Source organism: Harpia harpyja, chromosome 17 (assembly GCF_026419915.1).
Source record: "Harpia harpyja isolate bHarHar1 chromosome 17, bHarHar1 primary haplotype, whole genome shotgun sequence".
NCBI lineage: Eukaryota > Metazoa > Chordata > Aves > Accipitriformes > Accipitridae > Harpia > Harpia harpyja.
In genome coordinates, this window is record NC_068956.1 from 22,830,547 (window position 1) to 22,850,420 (window position 19,874).

The window sequence follows — 19,874 nt, forward strand, 5'->3', positions numbered from 1 at the left end:
TCTTGTCATTTTAATGAGGAGATGGATAGCATTGACATTTGCCCCATGTCAGGTATCATAGAATAGCTGAGGTATGAAGGCACTTCTGGAAATCGTCTAGTCCAAACCCTCTGCTCAGAGCAGGGTCAACTAGAGTATATATGTGTATGTATTTTACTGTCTGGAAATGGAGTACGTTGTGGTCTTTCCACACCAGTTTGACTAGAGAGGAATGCATTGTACTTTGGCTGCCTTCACGTTGCAAATGCTGTTAATGTAACACACTTCTTGGCTTATCTGCCCCAGTTAGCTCTGAACAAGCCAGGCCCAGCCAGAAGTGCTAAGGGTGCTCCGCACTGCACGCTACTACGGGAGAACCCTGGCGCTGCAGCAATACTGCTTTTTGCGTTCAGCAAGCCCGTGTGTCCATGCACAGCACCACAGGCTGTCATGTAGACGTGACGAGAGACCTGAAGATGTTGGATGGTCACTCATGTTGCAGGCCCCTGAGTCCATTCCTTTTCTTTTGAATGCTCTTTCATACTGAGCAGTCCATGTCCACCTCGTATTATCCTATGCATATTAGGAAATGTTCAATGGCTGCATATATTTTAACAATACATACACAAATGCACATGGTATGCTGATATTCTGGGACCAGTCTTTTTAAGAGAGTTGACTTAGGCTCTATTTTTGAAACTGCAATTCAATGCATAGTTAATTGCTGGCCCAGCTGATACCACTTATTTATCTCACTTCCCGAATTAAAGGCACAATCAAGTAATAGGATGTCTAAGTGTCATTATTTGCACATGAGCTTGATTACAGATGGAAAATATAGAAAGAAGAAAAAAGATTCATAATACTGTGTTTTCCTGCATACTCTATATTGGATAATTGAAGCTATCTTTGGCTATGTTACTTCTGGATCTTCTGGAGAATATGATATTAAGCAAGAACATTAAAAACAAAGCCTCCACAGATGCTCACCAAAAATAAGAAAAGCAAAACAAAATCGCCAATGTTATTTTCATTTCATATCACCACTAAAGAAGAAAGAAAACAGAGTATTAAAGCAGGCTAATCTGGAAACCTGCCTAGACTGGCAAGTTTGGCAGCTGGCATATTTCATGTTTCATTAATACTAAATGAACAACTCTCAAGTCTTGGTAAAAATTCTGCATTTTTCTTGGAATTCTCTTAAAAGGCTCCCCTTTACAAGCTTTTAGAATATGGTCAAATCACTGGATATCCTTAATGAGCATAACTGCTTCTTGGATTAAGGTGGATAGACATATAAAGAGGGTCTAGATTTGAGAGAACAGTCCTGGTTTCATTACTTTGTCATTTAATAAGTAGAGAAAGAACTTAGTTGTCTCTCCTACTCCCAGAGATCACTTGGCTGCACCACTGTCTGATGCTTAGGATCATGCCCAAATGATTTTTAAGAGTTATCAGTTGTTTTTGTGCTACACTAGTCCACCACTCTGTATTACCCTGTGCTAGGGAAGAAGAGATGGTTTCTGTCCATATTTGCTTTCTGTAAGAGAAGCGTTACATACAGAGGTGGCTGAACTAGTTATATCTTTGGTTTAGGAAGAAGTGGAAATGGTAACGGGAATTAAGTTTGCTTTCCATTTTCCATTGTCACCATCCTCTTCAGTTGCCATGGCCTGTAATTGCTCAGACTGATTAACTTCCACCTTGCATGTTACTTTAAGTTTCTTTTCCTGTTTCAAGTTAAAGTTGCTCAAAAAGAAGTCAGGGATGTCTTAATGCTTTCTTAGTGAAAATAAAATGCTATACAGACTTTTCACTAAGTATCTCTACTGTGTCTAAGCTTTGGCCAAATTGTTTTATCTGGCAAGCATTGAAAGTGAGATCCAAAATGAGTGACTATTGCTATCCTTGTGAAAACCAACCCAACATTGATTTGTTAGAGTCTCCCAGAAACACCATTTCCACATGTTTGTCAGAGGTCAGCACCAGCATCTCTGAAGACTCCATGTGCATCAAGCATGGACCAGGCTGAAGCTGCAGCATCTGTGTGGGGCTGTCCCTGGGACAAATTATTGTGCCTCCCTTATCTGGATCCTTATTTGCTGCTGGTTGTTCTTCCTTTCTTGAACCCTTTCAATAAGCATGGAGGCCTGGGAGAACTTGTTGGTGAAGACTGAGGCAAAGCAAGCAATGAGTATGTCAGCCTCATCCACGCCTGCTCTCACTAAATCCTCTGCTTCTTTCAGCAACAAGCTCACATTTTCCTTGTTCAGCCTTTTCCTACTAATATAGCAGTAGAAGCTCTTCGTGTTGCACTTGACATCCCTTGAAAGTCTCAACTGCATTTGAGCTTTGGCTTTCCTGACACTACAAGTGCTTAGTTTACTTGCTGTATTGGAAATCTGTAAGATTTTGCATCTGAACTTTGCACGGGTCCTTTAAAGAGCATTGTGCCTCTTATTTAGTCTTTCGGTACCTACAGCAACTGCAGTAGTCATCAAGGCAGAAAGGAGAAAGAACAAAAAAGTACACAGTAGCTGTATGTCCTTTAATGTAAATGTAATTTGAAGGAAGAGTCACATAGCTCAAAATCAGTTCAGGTAAAATATGCAATCTGTTGATTTGCAGGTTTAACAAATGCTTTTGATTTTTCCCAGGGGGAGAGATAGTTTAATTTTAGTTTGAATTTATTATACAGCCTCTTCAAAGTTGAAACCAGCAATTTCCTGACCTCCCAGCTGCTCTGCCTGTGATCATGGGACACACACCTGCAGATATTGTAGTCACAGTTCCTGTAACCTATTTTCTTCTTTTTTTAGTGACACACAAGCAAAACACAGAACTAAACACTCCTACTCTTCTGCCTGGGAAAAAGGAAGAAGCTCTACATCCGGAAGTATGGCCAAACCTTTTCTTAATTTTCACCAGACAGGAAAAGCATTCGAAAAGAATGAGCTGGAAGATTATTCTTGCCATGAGCATTAGAAATTGTACTTCAGCATTCTTACAGAAATGGTCCCCGTTTGGGGATTTCTGTCCCCATACATGTGCTCCTTTCAAACTTTCACATGTTAATCCTCATAACAGCCCTTTCAAGTAATTACGTGTTTGTTATCCTCATTTCACAAACAGTGAACTGCAGTCATTATTTTGAACTGCTTGATTTAATGCTGAAGATGGATTTAGACACTTTGATTGGGGGAAAGCTCACCGGCCTGCCTGCCTTTGGGAGTGACCCAATGCCCTCTGCCCCACAAAGATCCCCCACGGGGCCCATGGGTGCTGCTGCCTGCTCCCTTCACTGCCCACTGCATTCGTCATCAGGGACAGACTGAGAGGTCCCCCGACACAGCCATCTCCCGAGGGACCTCATCCTATGGAACTTTTCTGAGCACACTGGAGGCAGTCAGAAAGGGATGAGCTTGGTTCAAAGGGCAGCAGTTACGTCCCCCTTCACCCAGGGCCACAGCTGGAGAAGATGTGGACTAAGGACTAAGGCGCAAGGTGTGTGATAGCTCAGAAATGAGAGCAGCAGTGTGGCGGCAGGGTGCCTGAACTAAGTTTCACTCTTTTCTTTTCTTCTTCTAGCAAACAGCTTCCTTCTGGAAGGTTGACCTGTTTAGCCAAGTCAGCCCCTTTTGCTGCATTTTGTACTTGAGTTCTCCAAATGAAGGGAAGAGGGCAGCGGTACTCGCTGGAGCACTGGGGCTCCCACAAGTACCATGTGCATAGTCAGAGCCATCAAGTTAGGGACACAGCCAAGCTTGGAGGTGCAAGTTAAACCACTCAAGCACTGAGTACTTGCTGTTTTGAATGTCACATGTCCAGCAGTCCTGACAATCTTGAATTAACCCCCAACAACCTATGGGACGTGAGGAGAAAAATTCCTAGGATGGGGATCACAGGGATCAGGACAATACAGGGGGAAGGAAAATACAGGGTGTGCAAAATATCTTGGTAAAACCAAGGAGCTGATCTACACATGTGTGCATGAACACACATGCACGTGTAAAAATATATGCCTATATTTAGTCACATTATGAATACGTAAATATTCTGTATTGCACCAAATTGTCTATTAGTTTTTTTGACAGAATTATATTGATTCCATTTGAGCTGGACCACTATTATAATTGTGTGTCAGAGCTAAAAGGAGTTCACCAGCTAATTTTCTGTTTCTTCATAACTTAGTGTCAAAATACAGACTACTTCTATCTTTTCTTATTCTGAAAGTGTAGTGGCTAAGCTATTTGAATCCTACATTTTCAAGCTTGGGAAAGAAAGTGACCTTATAATACTCAGAAACACTTTGTCACGACACTTTATTTGGAACTTCTTCTTTGACTAGAATGGGGGAACATGACAATAAGACAACAGCTTATGAAGACAAGTTTACTGCTATTTTGTTAGCAATCAGATGAATTCTTCATTTTCTGCTTTAAATACCACTTTTACAAAGCAGAAACAGTGCATCTTTTAAAAAAAACCCAACTTACTTTATATTTCTTCACAAATGAGAGACCTAATATTTTCTAGTGCCAATCCTTTTCTTTATTTTTGTCTAGCTAGCCTCATTTTCACAGCTTTTATGTTCTCCACTTCTCTTGCCAGACTTTGAGAGTTGTGAGCTGGTTCTTTTTGTTTTGTTTTGTTTTGATACCCTTGACACTAAAAGTCAAGATTTCCAGACACTCCTTGCCCAGTGCCAAAGGGTTAAAGAAGAGCATTTGCTTGTTTGGTAGGATTTTCCATGCTTTTACGGCTCTTCAAAATACACATCCAAAGCAGTAAAAACAAAAGGCACTGACATGGAGATTTACTATGATTTTTCCACCTTCGTCATTGTATGAGATTTGCCTCTACGCCCATTTTACAGTGGGAGTAGCACAATGAAGACTGCTCTTTAAAAGAAATCTTTCACTGGCCGATCTGAGGATGATCATAGACATTTTGTGTGATTCTCTTCCTGTTGCTATGTGGTCTCTTCTTTAAACAACGGTATGACTGCTGGGTAGCAGAGAATTTTGCAGTGAACATCAACTGTTTTTTTCCAGAGCTTTTATATTGTTTTTCATGGTGCTATGGTTTCACATCTTAATTCTGTTCTTATTAGCTGGTATTCATAGGTCATTTTCATATATCCCTGTCTGATGCCCATACCATTCTATGGACTTATTGGCAGCAGGTGCCATGGGGTATCAGCGGCAATATTGAGAGGGTGAAAGAGGACGACGAAGTTATACAGTGTATTGGCATGTTTATTTGCAGTGTCATATTCAATCAAAACTAACATTTATAACTCAGCTCCTTCATGGCATTCTCTACCACAGTGTAAATGCCCAAGAATAAACATGTCAGCTTGAGACAGAAGATCATGACAACAACTGAGACAGATTGTCATCTCATCTTCAGGTTGAAAATTAAAATTTCCTAATGTGGTTAAACTTGCGTTTACAGACAGGGGAAAAAACAGACAAATGAGAATATACTGAGTATTAGATTTTGAAATGACAACTAGTACCTTGTCTGTCAGTAGAAAAATAATGCTCAGTTGAACCAATATACTTTTTTCATTGCATTCTCAGTCTGGTGTGAGATTGCTGTTTCTGTACAAGGATATATATTTTATAGGCATTAAGGAGAAGGGAGCACATTTTATTAAGTTTGTGAAGCTGCCTGGCTATTGCTAAAGCCAACAGAAACAAGCATTTGGACTCTTTACTTTTATTCCCCCTTTCTATCTGAAAAAGGAGCCTCCTTGTTTTTTTCCTAATTGCACCCAGTTTGCTGACACTCTCCCAGTTTCTCCAGTAGAGAAACAAAGTAATAATAACAAATGCCAGGAATAATTTTTCAGTGTCTCCAGCAGGTATGAATGCCATGTGTCGTCAACATGCAAGAGGTCAGGGAAGTGGCTGTCTAATAAGATGAAGAGAGGTAACAGAAGCAGCTGGGCTAGTAATTATCTCCGTAGCTAGAGCATACTGCAAACCAAACGAGCTGCTTGTGCATTTAGGTGTCCTCATGCTAAGTATTCCTAAATGGAAATCCTCTGGAATGGCACTTTTTAGGACTACACACTGCTTTAAGACCTTGTCTTTGTATTACCCCACATGCCTGAGATGATTGCAGTGCGCTGCCATTCCGGCCCCAAGCAGGCAGGCAGCCCCGACACATCACCATCCCTGTGCTACGATGCACAGAACAAGTGTTGGGCACTATTGAAAATAGTAACAAGCCTACAGTTTTTGCTTTTAAGGAGCTGGGTGGAAGCAGAGATACATTAACAGACGTTTCATCGCATTCACATATTTTCCATATGACAGATCCTCAGACAAGCAGCTGTCGAGTAAGAGAGGGAGAACAATGTTAGCATCTATGCCTTGGATTGGTTTCTTATCTTTTCAGCTCAGGCCTGCTTGTGTTTCAAGCACCACTGCTTTTAAAATTTAATCTATCCTCTTCTATGGTGTTTTAAACATGTATGTATGTAGCTCATATGTGATCATTATTAAGCTGCATCAGAATTTATGTTCAACTCTCAGACATAACCTTCAGAAGATGGGCCGCCTTTTTCTCTTCTTACTCTTAATCCCATTGGGACTGTGCATCTGAGTAAAGGATGTAGAATTTGGCCTTATCATAACAGTTTCTTCCAAAGAATACCTTCTAAAAATAGCTATTGTTACATCGTCTCAGTCTCCAGTGGCTGCTGTAAATCAATGCGGCTCAATAGCACCGACTTGGACAGAGATATGCTGATTATTATGCCAGCCAAGAATCTGGTCCACATATATGTAAATCAAAGTCAGTATTAGTTTCCTTAATTATTGACATACTGATATTTATGGTCTCAACCTGATAATTACTTACCTGGAATGACAACAAATGATGTCTCCTCTGCTCTTAGAGTTCAATTCAAGAAAATAACATTTTAGTAACAAAAGAGAATTTCTAAAATATTTTTTCCTCTTGTTTGCAAAAATCTCAAGATTCAAAAATAACCTGACTTAATGTATGTACAAATTATCCGTGGTAGTCATTTCTCATTCCTATGAGGCCCCTCTGATATTGTTTAAATTAATGGCATATGGTAACCCTTTCAGTTTTCATTGCTCATTGGGAAATGAGTCAATGACTATTTAATGTCATCTTATTATGGTTCCCTAGTAACGTTAAGTTTAATCAGTGATGGCTATATTTGTTGAGAGAGTTCTGCTTATGTTCTGCTCCCTTCTCACAGGGTAAATTTCCCCAGTCCAGTAATTCTGAGCAGGCACAGAGTGACACATGTGCCAGCTGCCCAGCACATGTGGAAATGCTCAAATTCACAAGTCAACCATACGCTATAGGGTATATCAGTTGCCAGGACCTTTGCTAAACACTTTCAATATACTTCCTTTCAAAGTAGACTTGACCACATTGTGTCTATCTTTCTTTCTATATCCCTTAGTATTTTGCACTCTCACAGCAGGAGTGACCTGTGATGCTATAAGCAACAATCCTGGAGTAACAGACTACCAAATGTTTGTGCTGCATAGTAAATTGGCTCATAGCATTAATATTAGAAATAACTGCAAAGCAAAGACCAGCATAAATATTCCCACTCCAGGCTAACAGATGCCGTTTGAAAGTTGCTTATTTGATCATAGATACAGCTGAACTGTTTGTTCAGTAAAGATGATGTGTTTAATGCAGAGGGTACTTAGAAGCACACTTCAAGCACTGAGGTCCCAAAGCTGTCATCTCTCAAGTATGTTTCAGTGTGATGATTATGGGAATTAGAGTGTGATGAGGAAGTGATGAGTACTTAGGAGTATCTAGTGCTATTCTGATTTTTTAAAAATACTTAAAAAATATTTTTTTATACTTCATATTTATGGAGGTATTGAATAATCACCGTTTATTAGGAGGTATCACAGGTAGGAGAATGGACTTAATCTGGAACAAACAATCAGTACGATGATGAAATTTTATCTCTTTGCATTCTAACGTTCCTACTTGATGGTATGCAAAGCTATGGGAAACGGGCTTCTGAGTCACCTATGCTCCATAATTCAAATTTCAATCATTGGTGTGGAAAGGGGCCACAAAAAAAATTGATAGGTGATATTTGGAGGGTGACTTAGCATTTTAGGAATCACTGAAGTGGTGCTTGATTAATGCCTCTTTGGAAACTGAAATAAGTTTTGGTCATAGGTACAATATATATTAAGTTCAAAGGAAGTAACTAAAAGCCATTAGTTAGGCACTAATATTCGTAAAGGTGTTGGGCTTTCTTGGATCAATATGGTGTTATCAAAAAGGAATTAAGATCTATGTAGTGGTAAAGGGACCATGCTAGATTTAATGAGGTAATTTTAATTAATGTCCATCAATGATTTCCTCCTGCAAGTCCCGTTTTGTAATGCTGGTGATATAAATTGGCTCTCAGTCCTTTACTAGGAAGATCATACTTTGCAGATCATAACATACATCAAATGATCAAAATGGGAAGCACAAATAAAAAAAGAAAATAAATTAATGTATTTCAGTGATTTTCCTTCATGGCATTCTCTGGAGGAGGCATGGTGGAGAAGATAAGGGTTTCAACTCTTTTTCTGCAATCTTATAATGAATAAGGAAGTGGGAAAGGAGGTGGTTATACTTCCAGATTTTGTTGTTTTCTAACTCAGCTGAAACTTGCATTGGAAGCAGCCATATGCCAAACTGAGAGCTTTTTAACTGCTTACCTGAATTGTGGATGCTGCCAGAGGATCCATGTTTTAGCCCCTTAACCATTTTAATACGGGAATCTCTCATTTCTGCATTAGGAAAAGCTTACATTTTCATTATCAAAGCTATGCTGCAAACGAAGCAAGTACACAGTTGCTAAGAAATAATCAAACCACTGAAAAAGAAACCTTTTCAACCTGATGTTTTGTTCTAGTTCACTGTAAGGACTTCTGATGAATGAGAAAACTAATTTGACAGTACCAAAAGGACCCATCACACAATAATTACTGTGCTCTCAGAAGAAAAAGATTAGAGCTAGGGAATTAATATTACTTTTATCTTGAGATAGCTTGATTTTACAGTATATAACTTTGATTTCTTTAAAGACTGGCAGAAGGTCAGTCCTTGCATATGAGTGGTTTTCATGATGGAGATTAAACTTTGTAAAAGATTTATTATGTAGGATTATAGGATTCCCGCCATGATGAGGAATTTACTGCCAATGCAGCTGATAGGAACTTTAGTGGAAAAAGCTTTCCTTTTCCTTTGTAAATCCTGGCCAAGGTGTTAGGCTCAATGCTGTTGTCTTTGCTAAAGTAAAACTCCTCTGGAGGAGCACATATTGAGACTAAGAGGTTTTACATGTGTGAAGACTTTGCAGTTGCTTCCTGGTTTATCCTATCATGTAAGACCACTTTTCAAGAACAGTGAGCAGAAAGTGACTATAGTGAAGATTTTAGTGTCAGATGTCTGCTTGGTGCACTTTATCTAGTGTGTGTGAACTTTAGAGTGTTCACCTTGCTGTTCTGAAGCTCCTTTGTCATTGTAATTATAATAAAAGCTGTGGTACTTAGTACTGAGTATTTCCATCTCAGTTTGGGAAGGTACTTAAGTATTAGTTTAACTTGGGTCATGGATACATGTATTTTCCTGAGTAGGACCAACTAAAGAGCAGTTCACTAACATCAACAAGTTTTACCTGCATGAAAGCCTCCCTGTTGGTGGCCAGTTTGTCTTATATCGTAAACTACATTTCATGGGCAAACCAAAGCTGAGCACTGCTTGCTTAATATAATCAATCTGCATAAACATCTTGACTTAAAGTGATTATTAGCATGAAAAGAACAGAGGGTTCAAGGAAAGTGGTTTTCCTCCCATTCTTTTATTCTCGTATTTCTTCTGTCTGATAAATGAACATCTCAGCTGAAACCCTGCATGTTGTTGCCATCCAGTCCTTGAACTGCTCTGCAAGGCAGAGACCTCTCCGTGGGAACATCTGTGGTCAAACGCCTCCTTATCTCCACTCCCAGAGATTATATCTCCCCTTCTTCAGAGCCACATTTCCAACCCCCAGCCCCTTCCTCAGCTACACCATCGGTCAGTTTGCATTTGACATAGCTGAGGGGGGTGGAAACCCCACATGTGGAGGAAAAGAGTGGGAACAGTCATCATTTTCTTGTTGGGGTTGGGGTTTTTTTTGGCTTCTGGTTATGTTTATAACATAAAATTAACAAAACTGTAATCTTATTATGTGACAGTAGGAAGTTTTAAAGCCGCAGTGCTACCTAAACATACATTTTTTAGCATACTGACATGAAAATAAATAAAAGAAGTGTTCAGAACAAGTCTCCTAAGTTAGAGAGCTAATTCTGCCTTCTGCTTGGTCGATGCATATTTTAAACAAGAAATAATTAATGACAAGTTATTTGAGCCAGATTTTGAAATGCTTGAGACTGTCTGTGGCATAGTTTTAGATAACCAGGCTAACTAGGCACCTTGGGTTTATTCATTCCTTACCACCTACCCTGGAGCATCATCCGCCTGAGTTTGTACTTATCACGACACCCCTGAAAGACATCTGTCCTCAATTGCCTTGCATTCATCATGGGAACTTTTCATACTGTACAATACTGTTAAACAGGTATAGGATTATTAAACTCTTTATTTTTAAACTCTTTTTGAATGTGCATCTCCTTTCCCACAACAATCTCTGTGAAGCATTTCAGGTCATATTGGTCAAACAGAATTAAATTTGTGCTTTTGCATAGCACTATTTTCAGACTAACAGGGATATAGTGCAGCTAGTTGAAAGTATTGTTAAATGAATGAATGTTCTGCCAATAAACACCTTTGTTCAGTCAACCATCTCTTTGAGCAGAGGGAGAGGCATTAATTTTTCCTTGCAAGACAGAGACAAGCACCATTAAAGCAGAACAAATATAAAGCCACATTTTAGGCTAACTATACTATTGACTGAGAAGTTTTGTCTTCTGATGGATGCAAATTACATTCACAGATTAAAGTAATTTTCTGTGGCCTAAAGGGAACTTTCTGGATTCAGTCATTAAATTTTTGTTTAAGCATTTTCATATGTGGAAAAAACTTGTTTGTTCAAAAAAGTGTAAATTTTTATCATGGTCCTTGAGAAACACATCTCATATGTCTGGGATTTGTATGTTGGCTGCAGACAAGCCATGTAATGATATGAAGTTTAAAAATGCAGAAATCAGTAGAAAGTATTTCACTGTATACCACTTACAGAAATCTTCACAGCAAGCTTTTGGGAGCTTCAGATGAACAAAATTTTTGTTTGCATCCTAGTCCTGCCATTGAAAGCGTACAGGGAAACTATTTCTACTCTACCAATGATGAACCAAGCAATCCACCCTCCCAACACGCAAAGCGTTATGATTTATGAAACCTTGTCAGCTGTTACCTACATTTGAGCATTTTACAAGCTACCACCTCAACCTGGAATGAATTAGTAGGAAATTGCTGTTTACCAGGTGTTAAAAATGTTTCAGTTACTAGTTGTATTAATACACAGTGGTTTGTGACAGAAGTAATGAGGTTATCTTTTGCCTATCTTTTTCTATGCTGCCTTCAATGGAAGTGAAATAACTTAGAAATTCCTACAAACTAAACACACCACCTTATAAATACTATTTTAAATATGATGACTTGTTTCAAAAATATGGATATTTACTGATCTGTTAGAAGGAAAGGAAAAAAACCACTTGAACTTTATTTGATTTAGAAAAAGAATCAAACGGGCAACAACTTTCCTTTAATTAAGTGCCCATTAATAACATAAGTTAAAATTACTGTTATTTTCTTAGAATATCCCAGTCATCTCCTTTTAAGAATTAATTAAAAGTTTTGCCAGATACATGCCTTGCTTCCAGAAAGCAAAACATTCTCAGTCTTTCTCCAGTCTTTTTTTTTAACCTATCAAGTAGCAATTTACAACCATTAAGAGAAAACCTACATTGCACATATATGATGCATCTCTTGCAGTTGAATACCTTTTAATGTTCTTTTATTCTTCTGAGATCATTTTTCTAGGACTTTGGAGTATGTAAAAATAGTACTGTTTTAGTAACACCACACATGAAAAAACCCAGTGCCCCAGATCGACTCTTTTCCATGCACACGCACGGCTGCATACAGTCCTATTGATCCAATAAAAGAAATTTTCTCTTTAAGTTCTCTCAAGCTACTTTGCAGTTTTGCCACAGGCTCCTAAAAGCCTGGTCAACTGCATTTTGCCCTTTTGCTACGTTCTCTGTGCACTCATAAATTTGTCCATGTGCTCATTTGTGACCAACGTTGTCTTGCATGAGTTTTCTCTCCTTCTTCCCAACGACTGTACACTTTGGCATTAGCTAAGGAGTAGAGTGTTTTTCCTCTTTTTCTTTTTCTTGCAAATTGCTGATGGGGGAATATCAAATGCTCTGCTACAGTTCTCATGCTTGTTTGCTTGTGAAATAGCTCCAAAAGTAAGAAAGATATAGAATAGGTATTTGTGAGAGCTGAATCAACCCAAAGTGTCTACAGCAGTCATATAGCTCATATACCATACAGATAAAAATGCCTTGTATTTCAAAAGACATTAGGGAAAATTTTGTACTTGAAAGGGCTCCAAACTATACCCATTTCTTTAAAATATCAGAATTTTTCTGCCTAATTGGATTAAGATCAACTTTATTAAAAGATGCCTGAATCAGTTAAGTTTTCTGTGATACAAAGTGAGCTAAAACAAAAACACCAATGATAATAGTCATGGTTTCTATTAACAGTTCACATCTGTAGTTAACCTGAAACAGATGCTTTTCAATAAAAGCCATTGTTTTTAACTTGAATGTGACAATATGTTTTGATGTTTTCTCCTTAATTGTAAAATCATGTAATGAAGTCCCTTTAGTATGTGTGTGGTAAATTGCCAAAGTCTCTGGTTTTCCAAAACTCTCTGGTAAAATTTCTCATGGTGCCTTAGTTACAATTGTTCATGACAATCAGATGATTCCCCTTTCAGACCACAGAGAGTCCATTTGGGAATTCTGGAGAGGTCTCACCAGGACTGGAAACACAAGTATGCATCCCCTGGGTTTCCCTAAGGCTGGGCAAGACCAGGCTTTCTTGATTGCAAGGGCTCCCAGTGGAGCTTCTCAAGAAAATCTGCTGTGAAATATGTCTCCATGATTTCTAATAAGCAGTATTTAAGTATTTGGTGATAATGTATTAGATCACTGGAAATCAAGCGATAAGGATAAAATTTAATGACTTGCAGTGTCTGCTGAACCTGATGACTGGGCAGGTGATTTTTCACAGAATGCAGAAAGCTGAAATCGCAAATGACACTTCATCACCCAACAGAAAGTGTGTGTGACTAGGAAAAATACCCACGGCTGCTTATTAATTCTAGGTCAGTTTGTGGTGTTTGGTAGCAACGATGAAGATATGAAAGCTAGAAATGGAAAATCGCAAGTATCTTTAAGTCTTCTGACAACAGGTAGAACAATAACAATAATAAAAAAACCCACTACTAAAGATGACACTTCATTTCTTCAGTAGAAATGTGAAGTACATATGATTATGGCATATAGAATGAAGAAATAAAAAGGTCTGAAAGCCTGTTCAAAACTCTAAATCCTTGTCAGCATTCAGAGATTTAGTGGCTGAAATAGAAAGACATACACAGAATAGATTTGTTGAGCTTAGTCTTAAAGAAGAAGAACTGGTGGGTTAAACTTTGAGGGAACTGGACAGGATTTTCCTGATTCAGGAGCCCAGCTGGGAACTTCAGGCAACACACAAGCAGAGAAGCCCTCTGAATTATGGAGGATTGTGCTATGAGGCTGGGCTCATTAGCGTGCAATCAGCTAGAAAGCCAAGGACAGGGATAGGTGGAGGGTCACTGTGGATCTCCTTTGTCACTTGCAGAGCAAAGGGGATGTGATTAGGCAGCTGATGAGAATACTTGTAAGGATGTTACTGTCCAGGTCAGGCTAACCAAATCATTGCTTGAAATACAAGCGAGAAATAAAACAGTAAAATACAGGTCAGATATTAATTTACAGAGAGAATATTATACCTTGGCTTCTGTTATTGGAAGGTCACCTTTGAACACCCACCTATATGCTGCTTTCAGAGAATGAATCACATATTGTATGTCCATGGAAGTGCAAGTTTTAGCTTTTTATGTTTGCCACTGCAATTGGCTGGGTGGACATTTGTTACTGAGGGCAGGACATGAACAGTGGCTTCCAACAGAAGAGATTTCTATTTGTGTTAAAAGATCTCACTTTTCTGTAGAAGCACTCTATAGGAATACATATGACATATGGCCAATGTGTGAGTAATATGGTAGTTAACAAAAAATCTCAGCACTCATTTGGGATGTATAACATTCGCTTCCACTTGCATTGTGGGTCACTCTTTTACACTGGGTCATATAATTGTTTTGTCCTGACTTCAGACTGAATTTTTCAAGAGACAAAATATAGATTTTGGGCTTGAGTGTTTAGGATCAGATTTTTTTTTAGTGGGGTTAAACATTTCAATCACTGTGAAAATCTGCCCCCAAAACCTTAGAAAGCCTTTGAGATGTGCTTACCTATCCTAACTTATCATAACCACAGGAATACTTTGGCATCCCAAAGGTCTGTCTAGCTCAGTATCTTCTCTTCAACAAGGTCTGGATAAGCATGCGTGAGTATTTTCTCAGCTTCTGACTATTTCCAGCTCAGGAAGCTCTCTAAACTGGATGTGGTTTTGTATTTATTAACCCTCAGTGGGTTGCTTTTTCATGTGCCTGTCTGTTCTCTTCAAACTATGTAAACTACTAGGAACCACAAAATCACTGGAGCAATACTATCCTCTGTGTGAAGAACATGTACTTTTTTGATTTTTCATTTTCAGCATGGTTTCTACTAGCTCCTTTGGAGACTTCTGGTTCTTGTATTCAAGAAGCTAATGAAGCTCAGTCCCTACCCTCTTCATGCCACTCATGGTTTTATGAACTCCAATCATATTCCCCCTAAATCATCTTGGCTCCAGATTGAGTTTCCTGGTCCTCTCAGCCATTTCTTGTACCATCCACAGCTTTGATCATAATTGCTGCCCTCCTCTGTACCTATCTATTTTACTTACAGCTGTAGTGGGACAAGGGAAGAAGGTCTGCACTCAGGGCGGATGAGGGAACTTCTACACCAGCATAGTGAGATTCTCTATTTCAGCTTCTCTCTCGTAAAACTCTGGGGTTTTTTGGACTGCTAATGAGAACTGATCTGATGTTTTCATGAGCCATCTATGATAACGCTAAGTCCCTCCTCTTTCACTGTAATCATTATTTCTTTTTAGATATGCATCACTATATATTATCTACACTGAATTTCACTGCCGTTTGTTGCTTATTGAGTCAGATTTCTTTTTCCCAATCATCCACAGCCTGCCTTTGTCCTCAATTATCCTGAATAATTTAGTAAGCTCAATGAACTTTCTTCTGATAAATTTACTGCTTACCTACTTCTGGATCACCTTAATGCTAGGGCTTTTCTTTCTCATGTCTTTTGCAGTCCACGTTGCTTCTTCTGAATTGTGCACAAGAGTTATGCTTGAGGTGCTCAAGCAGTTGCACAAAGGTTAATACTGTAAATGAACTCTTGGGTATTTGGGGAATATCATCTGTTCTGTAAATTTACAATTCTTGACTCTTATTTCCTTCAGGTCATCTTTTACTACAGCCACTATACGCTAGTTTTATAGATCCTTGGGAAAGGTTGCTAGGAGAAATTCCTTGTATGGTTTTTGTTTTATTTTGAATAGCTACTTTTACTGTTTTCAGTATCACCATTTAGACTTGAGTGCATATTTATATAAGGGTCTCTATTATTCTGCTCCCAGAGGTATACTTTTTTTTTTAAATTCACCTGAGGTTTATTCACAAACATGTTAATGATGTCTCAGCATCAGCTTTGTCAAAGCACTACATGAAAACATCTAGAATATTGGTCCATAAATTATTGCTCAAATGACTCTTCCACTGAATTAGTGCTGAGTTTCTGCCTGGGTGAGAATTAGGAACAGCTAAAAGTGGCCCCATAGTATTTTTTTTCCAATGGAGCGATTCCATTAAAGGTGAGAACAAGGACTTTAAAAGCATAGAAGGATGGCTTGCTGCTGGCAGGTGGGAGGAGGTATTGAAGAAAAGCTTGGACCGATCAGCAGGGCTGCTGAGCACGTGAGAGGAGCTCAGGGCACATGCAGCAGGCGGGTGGGACAGAGGGACCCTGTGCCAATATCAGTCCTGGGGGCATGCTGAGCTGAGCTGAGAGCAGCAGTGTTTTGGGGGAGCCTTTGGAAGTGTTCCTGTCAAGAACTGAGCAGCGTGGATATTCCCCACTCTTATTTAACGTCAAATTGGTTTCCCATGCCATGAGCCAGCCTTATCACAGCAATCTTTAACCCTTCGCAGTAGCTTAGACACCACATACACCCATTTTACAAAGGAACGGATAACAGACTGGCAGCCATGCAACCCCCCCACAGCCTGGAGGTCAAATTCCTGCCCCAGGCACCATCACTGCCAGCGGAGGTTCTGTGGAGCAGCAGGGTAACGCCTGCGCTCCCTTGCACACTTGCATTTACAGCCCCAGCAACTGCTTGGGCTACGGGGAAAAGCAACAGAGACCACTGCCCTGTCTTGGAGCAGCGTTGCCTTTGGACTAACCAGGCAAGTGCATTCAAGGGAATGAGTCTGAATTCACTTCTAGACTGCACTCAGGCTGTGGGACCCATCCCCTCCATCCCTGCCATACCCCCGGGGCTTGGAGTGAGCAGGGACCTGCCACGGTCCTCCATGCTGGCGGCGGTGGGAGGACAAAGCTTCACAGCCCCAGCTGCATGGCTGCATGGAAGAGAGTGGGCCTTTCTGTCCCTGCAGCAAGTGGGGATATTTAATCTGCTGCACTGTGGCCCTGGGATGCAGGAAGGCTTTGTTCTAATTTCATCTGTGCCGCTGATTTGACTGGCAAACCCGGAGCAGACTCAATCCCGGCTGTCTTCCCACTTAGCACAAACCTATACTAGGCCTTCTTTTAAAGATTATTTAGTGAATTGTCAAATTAATATCTGTAAAGCATCCTGAAGATGGGAAGCGGACCCTCCAAATGCCAAGCTTCTGCTATTCTTGGCCTCTTTCCATACCACAGTGTTTGCTACTCTGATATTTCTCTGCAATACCAGGGTACTCCCCTGTAAAACACAGGTAGGTTTTTGGGTTTCTGTTCCTGAATTTGCTGTTGATATCTTGTGCTCATGTCATTTCACTGCTCTGCACTTTACTTTGTCAATGTGTGCAGTGGTTATAAAAACATTTAGCCAGCTAACAGGAATTGTGAAATGGAGAGACCTGATGAATGTTGCTGCATGTTTTTATGGGCTCATGTGAAAGACAGAAAAAACAAGCCAAGTAATCAAAATTTTACTGCTGTTATTGTTTACTTTGATATTTACTGTTTAGCATGGTGAAAAAATATCACAATGTGACAGAGGACAGCTCTAGCAAAGGAAACCCTTTCTCGGTCAGTTTGGGCTTACATACCAGATACTTAGCATATAGTGTACTTGATGTGTCTGGCAGAAGAAAAAAGAGAAACAGAGGGAAAATGTGGATGCTGCAATTCTGTTTTCACCAGGCACTGGCCAATAAATTATGCCTAGACTTTGCCCCTCAACCACTATGCAGAAGATCTGGAGTGAACTACCTATACTAAATTAATTGTGGTGAGAAAAAAATCACAGTGGGAAAAGAAGCAGGGTCTTCATTTCAGCTTCCCGTATAACTTCTCTGCCAATAAACAGCTTTACTATCGTAGCTCAGCCAAGACGCACTTTTTGAAAACTTGTACTGAAGCCCAGACTTTCTTACAATATCACAGTTCACTGACTTGCCAAATAGTTTCTGGGTAGATAACACATCTGTATCTGGATCCATCCCAGTATTTTCCTATACAGCTAGACTCCATCTGAAGTATTTTACATAAAACCCTCTGTAACCTCGTCTTGTTTCAAGCTTTGAAATCAAAAGAATGATGAAATATTTAATTATCTGTGTGTCCTGCCCGGGCTTTTTCATTACTTACCTATAGCTGTCTTTGTGCAAGAGGGGAAAAAAAAAAGGAAGACATTTTCTGAAAACAAGACTGCATCTGGGGGGTCTGTTTTCAGAAAGGTCAGCCCCAGCTTTCTGTTAAGGTGCTGTAATCCTGTGTCTTGTGCCGAGGGGAGACAAAAGACGTGACACACCTCAGCTGAGCTGCAAGTGGGCTGGGCAGGAGCCAGCTCCCATCCAGCCCGTGCATGGCATGGAAACTGATAAATAAAAAGGCCCACAAGTTTTAGAGTCTGGCAATTTGCACCTGCCAAATATATGCCCACATTTTTGTGGCCACAAAATGAGTTATAGATGTGAACCTCAGCATGTGCCACTTCCACTCTCTGATTTATATTCCCGCCGAGGTAGTCAGAGATGCAAACACGCTCAGGTTTCGGCAATGAAGTGCAGACGCAGTTTTTCTGACTACAACTTGCTCTTTCGCAAGTGCATCCCACTGCACAGCTTTATTTCAGTAAGATGAGAGAGTGTGTGGGTCAGAAGTAGGAGAAAATAAAATCTACAGCAGCTACTTTATAACCCACTCAGCGTTTATGTGACTCTCTGCTTTTACAGTGTAATTGTATTCACTCTTATCTTAAATACAGCGTTCCTACACCCGTGGGTCTGACCTGCTGCTGTGGCAGGTGGGATGGTGGAGCAGGTTGCCGTTCTGCATCAGGATTTTGTGACCCAGAAACTGTTTAAAAAAACCCCCACTATTTAGTTGTTTAGTAGTAGGCATAAAGATATTAGCCAAAAGGAATTAAAATGAAATAATGGATTTTACATATGTTTAACTTACCTAGAGCCCCACAGTCCTGCTGTGCTTGTTAGGCCAGCAGGCTGACCCCCGAGACGTGCCAAAGAGTTTCCGCTCCTCCGTTGTTTCTCCCAAGCAACATCTCGCTGTCTCTGGAGGCATTCACATGAAATGTTACCAGCATCTTTTGTTCTTCTGTCTTTGGATGGCTGTGGGTCCTTGATTGTTCTCAGATAGAGCCAGAGGTGGAACCATCATCAAAGCTATCAGTTCTGGCTAAGCCTCTTAAAGATTTTTAAGTATTAGGTTTTTTTCCAGGCTGAGCCTTGGTGAGTTAGGCCAGTGTAGTCATACAGAAAACATCTCAGTAAACAGGCCAGCACACAACATGAATAAATTGTTGCATGGCAGAGCCAAGTCTGTTATGGATACTCTTTGAAAACAGCATTAGAGCAGACTATAAGGCATTAAACTTGCCTATTTAGTCATTCATAAACCAGGGAATAACAAAGTTGAGGCATGGTGATTGAACATAAAATGCTTAGTGCATTATTTGATGTATCATGTCTTCAATGGGTCTTTAATTACCCATTAGCATATTATTTCTCAAAGAATACTCTCCAACTTTCCCTCTGACCACAATTATTCCCATGTGCAGAATTTTGTAGTGCTTTTCATCATTGCATCTTAATTGTTTCCTCTGAATATATAATTAATTTGATTGTTTTTCTTTTTTAGAGACACGTGAATATTCACACACCCCCAACATTTTTATAGCTGTACCTTAAAGCTATTTCTTGGAGTAAATTATATACATGTCTCTATAAACAATGTGTGAAATAGGATTTTTGATTTCTGTTTAAGACTTAATCCTGTTTTCATTGAAGTTCATAGCAAAAATGTATTTGAGGTTAATGATTTTGAATTATATTCTCAGGAACCAAACTGTCTTGGAAAGTCAAGGAGATCTACACTACTAAT